The sequence below is a fragment of the Erinaceus europaeus genome, chromosome 1 (genome assembly GCF_950295315.1).
Source record: "Erinaceus europaeus chromosome 1, mEriEur2.1, whole genome shotgun sequence".
Lineage (NCBI taxonomy): Eukaryota > Metazoa > Chordata > Mammalia > Eulipotyphla > Erinaceidae > Erinaceus > Erinaceus europaeus.
The window spans coordinates 210,327,299-210,339,426 of record NC_080162.1 but is presented as its reverse complement, the minus strand read 5'-3'; positions in this window follow the sequence as shown (position 1 = coordinate 210,339,426).

Here is a 12,128-nt window from a genome sequence, read left to right as displayed (position 1 = left end):
AACAGCTCACGAATGATTACACAGCTACGTCCTGACACATTTTGTGAGCTAAGACCTGCATAATTAGCACAGGACATCAGAATGGGAAGCCAGACTGCAGCAGGGCAGAGAGCAGGTCCCAGACACGAGAAGAACACAGACACCATGACTGTGAACCCCACATACCAGGAGAGCACAGAATACATGACTGTGAACCCCACACACCAGGAGGAGAGCACGGACACCATGACTGTGAACCCCACACAAGAGGAGAGCACAGACACCATGACTGTGAACCCCACACACCAGGAGAGCACAGAATCCAAGACTGTGAACCCCACAAACCAGGAGAGCACAGAATCCAAGACTGTGAACCCCACACACCAGGAGAGCACAGACACCATGACTGTGAACCCCACACACCAGGAGAGCACAGACACCATGACTGTGAACCCCACAAACCAGGAGGAGAGCACAGACACCATGACTGTGAACCCCACACACCAGGAGAGCACAGACTCCATGACTGTGAACCCCACACACCAGGAGAGCACAGACACCATGACTGTGAACCCCACACACCAGGAGAGCACAGACACCATGACTGTGAACCCCACACACCAGGAGGAGAGCACAGACTCCATGACTGTGAACCCCACACACCAGGAGAGCACAGACACAATGACTGTGAACCCCACACACCAGGAGAGCACAGACTCCATGACTGTGAACCCCACACACCAGGAGGAGAGCACAGACTCCATGACTGTGAACCCCACACACCGGGAGAGCACAGACTCCATGACTGTGAACCCCACACACCAGGAGGAGAGCACAGACACCATGACTGTGAACCCCACACACCAGGAAAGCACAGACACCATGACTGTGAACCCCACACACCAGGAGGAGAGCACAGACTCCATGACTGTGAACCCCACACACCAGGAGAGCACAGACACAATGACTGTGAACCGCACACACCAGGAGAGCACAGACTCCATGACTGTGAACCCCATGCACCAGAAGGAGAGCACAGACACCATGACTGTGAACCTGACACACCAGGAGAGCACAGACACCATGACTGTGAACCTCACACACCAGGAGAGCACAGACACCATGACTGTGAACACCACACACCAGGAGAGCACAGACTCCATGAATGTGAACCCCACGCACCAGGAGGAGAGCACAGACTCCATGACTGTGAACCCCACACACCAGGAGAGCACAGACACCATGACTGTGAACCCCACAGACCAGGAGAGCACAGACACCATGACTGTGAACCCCACACACCAGGAGAGCACAGAATCCATGACTATGAACCCCACACACCAGGAGGAGAGCACAGACACCATGACTGTGAACCCCACACTCCAGGGGGAGAGCACAGACACCATGACTGTGAAACCCCACACACCAGGGGAGCACAGACACCTTGACTGTGAACCTCACACACCAGGAGAGCACAGAATCCATGACTGTGAACCCCACACACCAGGAGAGCACAGACTCCATGACTGTGAACCCCACACACCATGAGGAGAGCACAGACACCATGACTGTGAACCCCACACACCAGGAGAGCACAGACACCATGACTGTGAACCCCACACACCAGGAGGAGAGCACAGACACCATGACTGTGAACCCCACACACAGGGAGGAGAGCACAGACTCCATGACTGTGAACCCCACACACCAGGAGAGCACAGACACCATGACTGTGAACCCCACACACCAGGAGAGCACAGACACCATGACTGTGAACCCCACACACCAGGAGAGCACAGACACCATGACTGTGAACCCCACACACCATGAGGAGAGCACAGACACCATGACTGTGAACCCCACACACCAGGAGGAGAGCACAGACACCATGACTGTGAACCCCACACACCAGGAGGAGAGCACAGACTCCATGACTGTGAACCCCACACACCAGGAGAGCACAGACACAATGACTGTGAACCCCACACACCAGGAGAGCACAGACTCCATGACTGTGAACCCCACACACCAGGAGGAGAGCACAGACTCCATGACTGTGAACCCCACACACCGGGAGAGCACAGACTCCATGACTGTGAACCCCACACACCAGGAGGAGAGCACAGACACCATGACTGTGAACCCCACACACCAGGAAAGCACAGACACCATGACTGTGAACCCCACACACCAGGAGGAGAGCACAGACTCCATGACTGTGAACCCCACACACCAGGAGAGCACAGACACAATGACTGTGAACCGCACACACCAGGAGAGCACAGACTCCATGACTGTGAACCCCATGCACCAGAAGGAGAGCACAGACACCATGACTGTGAACCTGACACACCAGGAGAGCACAGACACCATGACTGTGAACCTCACACACCAGGAGAGCACAGACACCATGACTGTGAACACCACACACCAGGAGAGCACAGACTCCATGAATGTGAACCCCACGCACCAGGAGGAGAGCACAGACTCCATGACTGTGAACCCCACACACCAGGAGAGCACAGACACCATGACTGTGAACCCCACAGACCAGGAGAGCACAGACACCATGACTGTGAACCCCACACACCAGGAGAGCACAGAATCCATGACTATGAACCCCACACACCAGGAGGAGAGCACAGACACCATGACTGTGAACCCCACACTCCAGGGGGAGAGCACAGACACCATGACTGTGAAACCCCACACACCAGGGGAGCACAGACACCTTGACTGTGAACCTCACACACCAGGAGAGCACAGAATCCATGACTGTGAACCCCACACACCAGGAGAGCACAGACTCCATGACTGTGAACCCCACACACCATGAGGAGAGCACAGACACCATGACTGTGAACCCCACACACCAGGAGAGCACAGACACCATGACTGTGAACCCCACACACCAGGAGGAGAGCACAGACACCATGACTGTGAACCCCACACACAGGGAGGAGAGCACAGACTCCATGACTGTGAACCCCACACACCAGGAGAGCACAGACACCATGACTGTGAACCCCACACACCAGGAGAGCACAGACACCATGACTGTGAACCCCACACACCATGAGGAGAGCACAGACACCATGACTGTGAACCCCACACACCAGGAGGAGAGCACAGACACCATGACTGTGAACCCCACACACCAGGAGAGCATAGACTCCATGACTGTGAACCCCATGCACCAGAAGGAGAGCACAGACACCATGACTGTGAACCCCACACACCAGGAGAGCACAGACACCATGACTGTGAAACCCCACACACCAGGAGGAGAGCACAGACACCTTGACTGTGAACCCCACACACCATGAGGAGAGCACAGACACCATGACTGTGAAACCCACACACCAGGAGGAGAGCACAGACACCATGACTGTGAACCCCACACACCGGGAGAGCACAGACTCCATGACTGTGAACCCACACACACCAGGAGGAGAGCACAGACACCATGACTGTGAACCCCACACACCAGGAGGAGAGCACAGACACCATGACTGTGAACCCCACACACCAGGAGGAGAGCACAGACACCATGACTGTGAACCCCACACACCGGGAGAGCACAGACTCCATGACTGTGAACCCCACACACCAGGAGGAGAGCACAGACACCATGACTGTGAACCCCACACACCAGGAGGAGAGCACAGACACCATGACTGTGAACCCCACACACCAGGAGGAGAGCACAGACACCATGACTGTGAAACCCCACACACCAGGGGAGCACAGACACCTTGACTGTGAACCTCACACACCAGGAGAATACAGAATCCATGACTGTGAACCCCACACACCAGGAGAGCACAGACTCCATGATGTGAACCCCACACACCATGAGGAGAGCACAGACACCATGACTGTGAACCCTACACACCAGGAGGAGAGCACAGACACCATGACTGTGAACCCCACACACCAGGAGAGAACAGACACCATGACTGTGAACCCCACACACCAGGAGGAGAGCACAGACACCATGACTGTGAACCCCACACACCAGGAGGAGAGCACAGACACCATGACTGTGAACCCCACACACCGGGAGAGCACAGACTCCATGACTGTGAACCCCACACACCAGGAGGAGAGCACAGACACCATGACTGTGAACCCCACACACTGGGAGAGCACAGACTCCATGACTGTGAACCCCACACACCAGGAGGAGAGCACAGACACCATGACTGTGAACCCCACACACCAGGAAAGCACAGACACCATGACTGTGAACCCCACACACCAGGAGGAGAGCACAGACACCATGACTGTGAACCCCACACACCAGGAGGAGAGCACAGACACCATGACTGTGAAACCCCACACACCAGGGGAGCACAGACACCTTGACTGTGAAGCTCACACACCAGGAGAATACAGAATCCATGACTGTGAACCCCACACACCAGGAGAGCACAGACACCATGACTGTGAACCCCACACACCAGGAGAGCACAGACACCATGACTGTGAACCCCACACACCAGGAGGAGAGCACAGACACCATGACTGTGAAACCCCACACACCAGGGGAGCACAGACACCTTGACTGTGAACCTCACACACCAGGAGAATACAGAATCCATGACTGTGAACCCCACACACCAGGAGAGCACAGACACCATGACTGTGAACCCCACACACCAGGAGAGAACAGACACCATGACTGTGAACCCCACACACCAGGAGGAGAGCACAGACACCATGACTGTGAACCCCACACACCAGGAGGAGAGCACAGACACCATGACTGTGAACCCCACACACCGGGAGAGCACAGACTCCATGACTGTGAACCCCACACACCATGAGGAGAGCACAGACACCATGACTGTGAACCCCACACACCAGGAGGAGAGCACAGACACCATGACTGTGAACCCCACACACCAGGAGGAGAGCACAGACACCATGACTGTGAACCCCACACACGAGGAGGAGAGCAAAGACTCCATGACTGTGAACCCCACACACCAGGAGAGCACAGACACAATGACTGTGAACCCCACACACCAGGAGAGCACAGACACCATGACTGTGAACCCCACACACCAGGAGAGCACAGACACCATGACTGTGAACCCCACACACCAGGAGGAGAGCACAGACTCCATGACTGTGAACCCCACACACCAGGAGGAGAGCACAGACACCATGACTGTGAACCCCACACACCAGGAGAGCACAGACACCATGACTGTGAAACCCACACACCAGGAGGAGAGCACAGACACCATGACTGTGAACCCCACACACCAGGAAAGCACAGACACCATGACTGTGAACCCCACACACGGGGAGAGCACAGACTCCATGACTGTGAACCCCACGCACCAGGAGGAGAGCACAGACACCATGACTGTGAACCCCACACACCAGGAAAGCACAGACTCCATGACTGTGAACCCCACACACCAGGAGGAGAGCACAGACACCATGACTGTGAACCCCACACACCAGGAGAAGAGCACAGACACCATGACTGTGAAACCCCACACACCAGGGGAGCACAGACACCTTGACTGTGAACCTCACACACCAGGAGACCACAGAATCCATGACTGTGAAACCCACACACCAGGAGAGCACAGACTCCATGACTGTGAACCCCACACACCATGAGGAGAGCACAGACACCATGACTGTGAACCCCACACACCAGGAGAGCACAGACACCATGACTGTGAACCCCACACACCAGGAGGAGAGCACAGACACCATGACTGTGAACCCCACACACCAGGAGGAGAGCACAGACACCATGACTGTGTACCCCACACAGAGGGAGGAGAGCACAGACACCATGACAGTGAACCCCACACACCAGGAGAGCACAGACACAATGACTGTGAACCCCACACACCAGGAGAGCACAGACACCATGACTGTGAACCCCACACACCAGGAGAGCACAGAATCCATGACTGTGAACCCCACACACCAGGAGGAGAGCACAGAATCCATGACTGTGAACCCCACACACCAGGGGGAGAGCACAGACACCATGACTGTGAAACCCCACACACCAGGGAAGCACAGACACCTTGACTGTGAACCTCACACACCAGGAGAGCACAGAATCCATGACTGTGAAACCCACACACCAGGAGAGCACAGACTCCATGACTGTGAACCCCACACACCAGGAGAGCACAGAATCCATGACTGTGAACCCCACACACCATGAGGAGAGCACAGACACTATGACTGTGAACCCCACACACCAGGAGAGCACAGACACCATGAGTGTGAACCCCACACACCAGGAGGAGAGCACAGACACCATGACTGTGAACCCCACACACCAGGAGAGCACAGACACCATGACTGTGAACCCCACACACCAGGAGGAGAACACGGACACCATGACTGTGAACCCCACACACCGGGAGAGCACAGATTCCATGACTGTGAACCCCACACACCAGGAGGAGAGCACAGACACCATGACTGTGAACCCCACACACCAGGAGAGCACAGACACCATGACTGTGAACCCCACACACCAGGAGAGCACAGACACCATGACTGTGAACCCCACACACCAGTAGGAGAGCACAGACACCATGACTGTGAACCCCACACACCAGGAGGAGAGCACAGACACCATGACTGTGAACCCCACACACCAGGAGGAGAGCACAGACACCATGACTGTGAAACCCCACACACCAGGGGAGCACAGACACCTTGCCTGTGAACCTCACTCACCAGGAGAGCACAGAATCCATGACTGTGAAACCCACACAGCAGGAGAGCACAGACTCCATGATGTGAACCCCACACACCATGAGGAGAGCACAGACACCATGACTGTGAACCCCACACACCAGGAGAGCACAGACACCATGACTGTGAACCCCACACACCAGGAGGAGAGCACAGACACCATGACTGTGAACCCCACACACCGGGAGAGCACAGACTCCATGACTGTGAACCCCACACACCAGGAGGAGAGCACAGACACCATGACTGTGAACCCCACACACCAGGAGAGCACAGACACCATGACTGTGAACCACACACACCTGGAGGAGAGCACAGAACCATGACTGTGAACCCCACACACCAGGAGGAGAGCACAGACACCGTGACTGTGAACCCCACACACCATGAGGAGAGCACAGACACCATGACTGTGAACCCCACACACCAGGAGAGCATAGACTCCATGACTGTGAACCCCATGCACCAGAAGGAGAGCACAGACACCATGACTGTGAACCCCACACACCAGGAGAGCACAGACACCATGACTGTGAAACCCCACACACCAGGAGAGCACAGACACCTTGACTGTGAACCCCACACACCATGAGGAGAGCACAGACACCATGACTGTGAACCCCACACACCAGGAGGAGAGCACAGACACCATGACTGTGAACCCCACACACCAGGAGGAGAGCACAGACACCATGACTGTGAACCCCACACACCGGGAGAGCACAGACTCCATGACTGTGAACCCACACACACCAGGAGGAGAGCACAGACACCATGACTGTGAACCCCACACACCAGGAGGAGAGCACAGACACCATGACTGTGAACCCCACACACCAGGAGGAGAGCACAGACACCATGACTGTGAACCCCACACACCGGGAGAGCACAGACTCCATGACTGTGAACCCCACACACCAGGAGGAGAGCACAGACACCATGACTGTGAACCCCACACACCAGGAGGAGAGCACAGACACCATGACTGTGAACCCCACACACCAGGAGGAGAGCACAGACACCATGACTGTGAAACCCCACACACCAGGGGAGCACAGACACCTTGACTGTGAACCTCACACACCAGGAGAATACAGAATCCATGACTGTGAAACCCACACACCAGGAGAGCACAGACTCCATGATGTGAACCCCACACACCATGAGGAGAGCACAGACACCATGACTGTGAACCCTACACACCAGGAGGAGAGCACAGACACCATGACTGTGAACCCCACACACCAGGAGAGAACAGACACCATGACTGTGAACCCCACACACCAGGAGGAGAGCACAGACACCATGACTGTGAACCCCACACACCAGGAGGAGAGCACAGACACCATGACTGTGAACCCCACACACCGGGAGAGCACAGACTCCATGACTGTGAACCCCACACACCAGGAGGAGAGCACAGACACCATGACTGTGAACCCCACACACCGGGAGAGCACAGACTCCATGACTGTGAACCCCACATACCATGAGGAGAGCACAGACACCATGACTGTGAACCCCACACACCAGGAGGAGAGCACAGACACCATGACTGTGAACCCCACACACGAGGAGGAGAGCAAAGACTCCATGACTGTGAACCCCACACACCAGGAGAGCACAGACACAATGACTGTGAACCCCACACACCAGGAGAGCACAGACACCATGACTGTGAACCCCACACACCAGGAGAGCACAGACACCATGACTGTGAACCCCACACACCAGGAGGAGAGCACAGACTCCATGACTGTGAACCCCACACACCAGGAGGAGAGCACAGACACCATGACTGTGAACCCCACACACCAGGAGAGCACAGACACCATGACTGTGAAACCCACACACCAGGAGGAGAGCACAGACACCATGACTGTGAACCCCACACACCAGGAAAGCACAGACACCATGACTGTGAACCCCACACACGGGGAGAGCACAGACTCCATGACTGTGAACCCCACACACCAGGAGGAGAGCACAGACACCATGACTGTGAACCCCACACACCAGGAAAGCACAGACTCCATGACTGTGAACCCCACACACCAGGAGGAGAGCACAGACACCATGACTGTGAACCCCACACACCAGGAGAAGAGCACAGACACCATGACTGTGAAACCCCACACACCAGGGGAGCACAGACACCTTGACTGTGAACCTCACACACCAGGAGACCACAGAATCCATGACTGTGAAACCCACACACCAGGAGAGCACAGACTCCATGACTGTGAACCCCACACACCATGAGGAGAGCACAGACACCATGACTGTGAACCCCACACACCAGGAGAGCACAGACACCATGACTGTGAACCCCACACACCAGGAGGAGAGCACAGACACCATGACTGTGAACCCCACACACCAGGAGGAGATCACAGACACCATGACTGTGAACCCCACACACCAGGAGAGCACAGAATCCATGACTGTGAACCCCACACACCAGGAGGAGAGCACAGACACCATGACTGTGAACCCCACACACAGGGAGGAGAGCACAGACACCATGACAGTGAACCCCACACACCAGGAGAGCACAGACACAATGACTGTGAACCCCACACACCAGGAGAGCACAGACACCATGACTGTGAACCCCACACACCAGGAGAGCACAGAATCCATGACTGTGAACCCCACACACCAGGAGGAGAGCACAGAATCCATGACTGTGAAACCCCACACACCAGGGAAGCACAGACACCTTGACTGTGAACCTCACACACCAGGAGAGCACAGAATCCATGACTGTGAAACCCACACACCAGGAGAGCACAGACTCCATGACTGTGAACCCCACACACCAGGAGAGCACAGACACCATGACTGTGAACCCCACACACCAGGAGGAGAACACGGACACCATGACTGTGAACCCCACACACCGGGAGAGCACAGATTCCATGACTGTGAACCCCACACACCAGGAGGAGAGCACAGACACCATGACTGTGAACCCCACACACCAGGAGAGCACAGACACCATGACTGTGAACCCCACACACCAGTAGGAGAGCACAGACACCATGACTGTGAACCCCACACACCAGGAGGAGAGCACAGACACCATGACTGTGAACCCCACACACCAGGAGGAGAGCACAGACACCATGACTGTGAAACCCCACACACCAGGGGAGCACAGACACCTTGCCTGTGAACCTCACTCACCAGGAGAGCACAGAATCCATGACTGTGAAACCCACACAGCAGGAGAGCACAGACTCCATGATGTGAACCCCACACACCATGAGGAGAGCACAGACACCATGACTGTGAACCCCACACACCAGGAGAGCACAGACACCATGACTGTGAACCCCACACACCAGGAGGAGAGCACAGACACCATGACTGTGAACCCCACACACCGGGAGAGCACAGACTCCATGACTGTGAACCCCACACACCAGGAGGAGAGCACAGACACCATGACTGTGAACCACACACACCAGGAGAGCACAGACACCATGACTGTGAACCACACACACCTGGAGGAGAGCACAGAACCATGACTGTGAACCCCACACACCAGGAGGAGAGCACAGACACCATGACTGTGAACCCCACACACCAGGAGGAGAGCACAGACACCATGACTGTGAACCCCACACACCAGGAGAGCACAGACACAATGACTGTGAACCCCACACACCAGGAGGAGAGCACAGACACCATGACTGTGAACCCCACACACCATGAGGAGAGTACAGACACCATGACTGTGAACCCCACACACCAGGAGAGAACAGACACCATGACTGTGAACCCCACACACCAGGAGGAGAGCACAGACACCATGACTGTGAACCCCACACACCAGGAGGAGAGCACAGACACCGTGACTGTGAACCCCACACACCAGGGGAGCACAGACACCTTGACTGTGAACCTCACACACCAGGAGAGCACAGACACCATGACTGTGAACCCCACACACCAGGAGAGCACAGACTCCATGACGGTGAACCCCACACACCAGGAGAGCACAGACACCATGACTGTGAACCCCACACACCAGGAGGAGAGCACAGACACCATGACTGTGAACCCCACACACCAGGAGAGCACAGACACCATGACTGTGAACCCCACACACCAGGAGGAGAGCACAGACTCCATGACTGTGAACCCCACACACCAGGAGAGCACAGACACCATGACTGTGAACCCCACACACCAGGAGGAGAGCACAGACTCCATGACTGTGAACCCCACACACCAGGAGAGCACAGACACCATGACTGTGAACCCCACACACCAGGAGGAGAGCACAGACTCCATGACTGTGAACCCACCACCAGGGAGAGCACAGACACCATGACTGTGAACCCCACACACCAGGAGAGCACAGACACCATGACTGTGAACACCACACACCAGGAGAGCACAGAATCCATGACTGTGAACCCCACACACCAGGAGGAGAGCACTGACACCATGACTGTGAACCTCACACACCAGGAGAGCACAGACACCATGACTGTGAACCCCACACACCAGGAGAGCACAGACACCATGACTGTGAACCCCACACACCAGGAGAGCACAGACACCATGACTGTGAACCCCACACACCAGGAGAGCACAGACTCCATGACTGTGAAACCCACACACCAGGAGGAGAGTACAGACACCATGACTGTGAACCCCACACACCATGAGGAGAGCACAGACACCATGACTGTGAACCCCACACACCAGGAGAGCACAGACACCATGATTGTGAACCCCACACACCAGGAGAGCACAGAATCCATGACTGTGAACCCCACACACCAGGAGGAGAGCACAGACACCATGACTGTGAAACCCCACACACCAGGGGAGCACAGACACCTTGACTGTGAACCCCACACACCAGGAGGAGAGCACAGAATCCATGACTGTGAACCCCACACCAGGGAGAGCACAGACTCCATGACTGTGAACCCCACACACCAGGAGGAGAGCACAGACACCATGACTGTGAACCCCACACACCAGGAGAGAACAGACTCCATGACTATGAACCACACACACCAGGAGAGCACAGACACCATGACTGTCAACCCCAACACCAGGAAAGCACAGAATCCATAACTGTGAACCCCACACACCAGGAGAGCACAGACACCATGACTGTGAACCTCACACACCAGGAGGAGAGCACAGACACCATGACTGTGAACCCCACACACCAGGAGAGCACAGACACCATGACTGTGAACCCCACACACCAGGAGGAGAACACGGACACCATGACTGTGAACCCCACACACCGGGAGAGCACAGATTCCATGACTGTGAACCCCACACACCAGGAGGAGAGCACAGACACCATGACTGTGAACCCCACACACCAGGAGAGCACAGACACCATGACTGTGAACCCCACACACCAG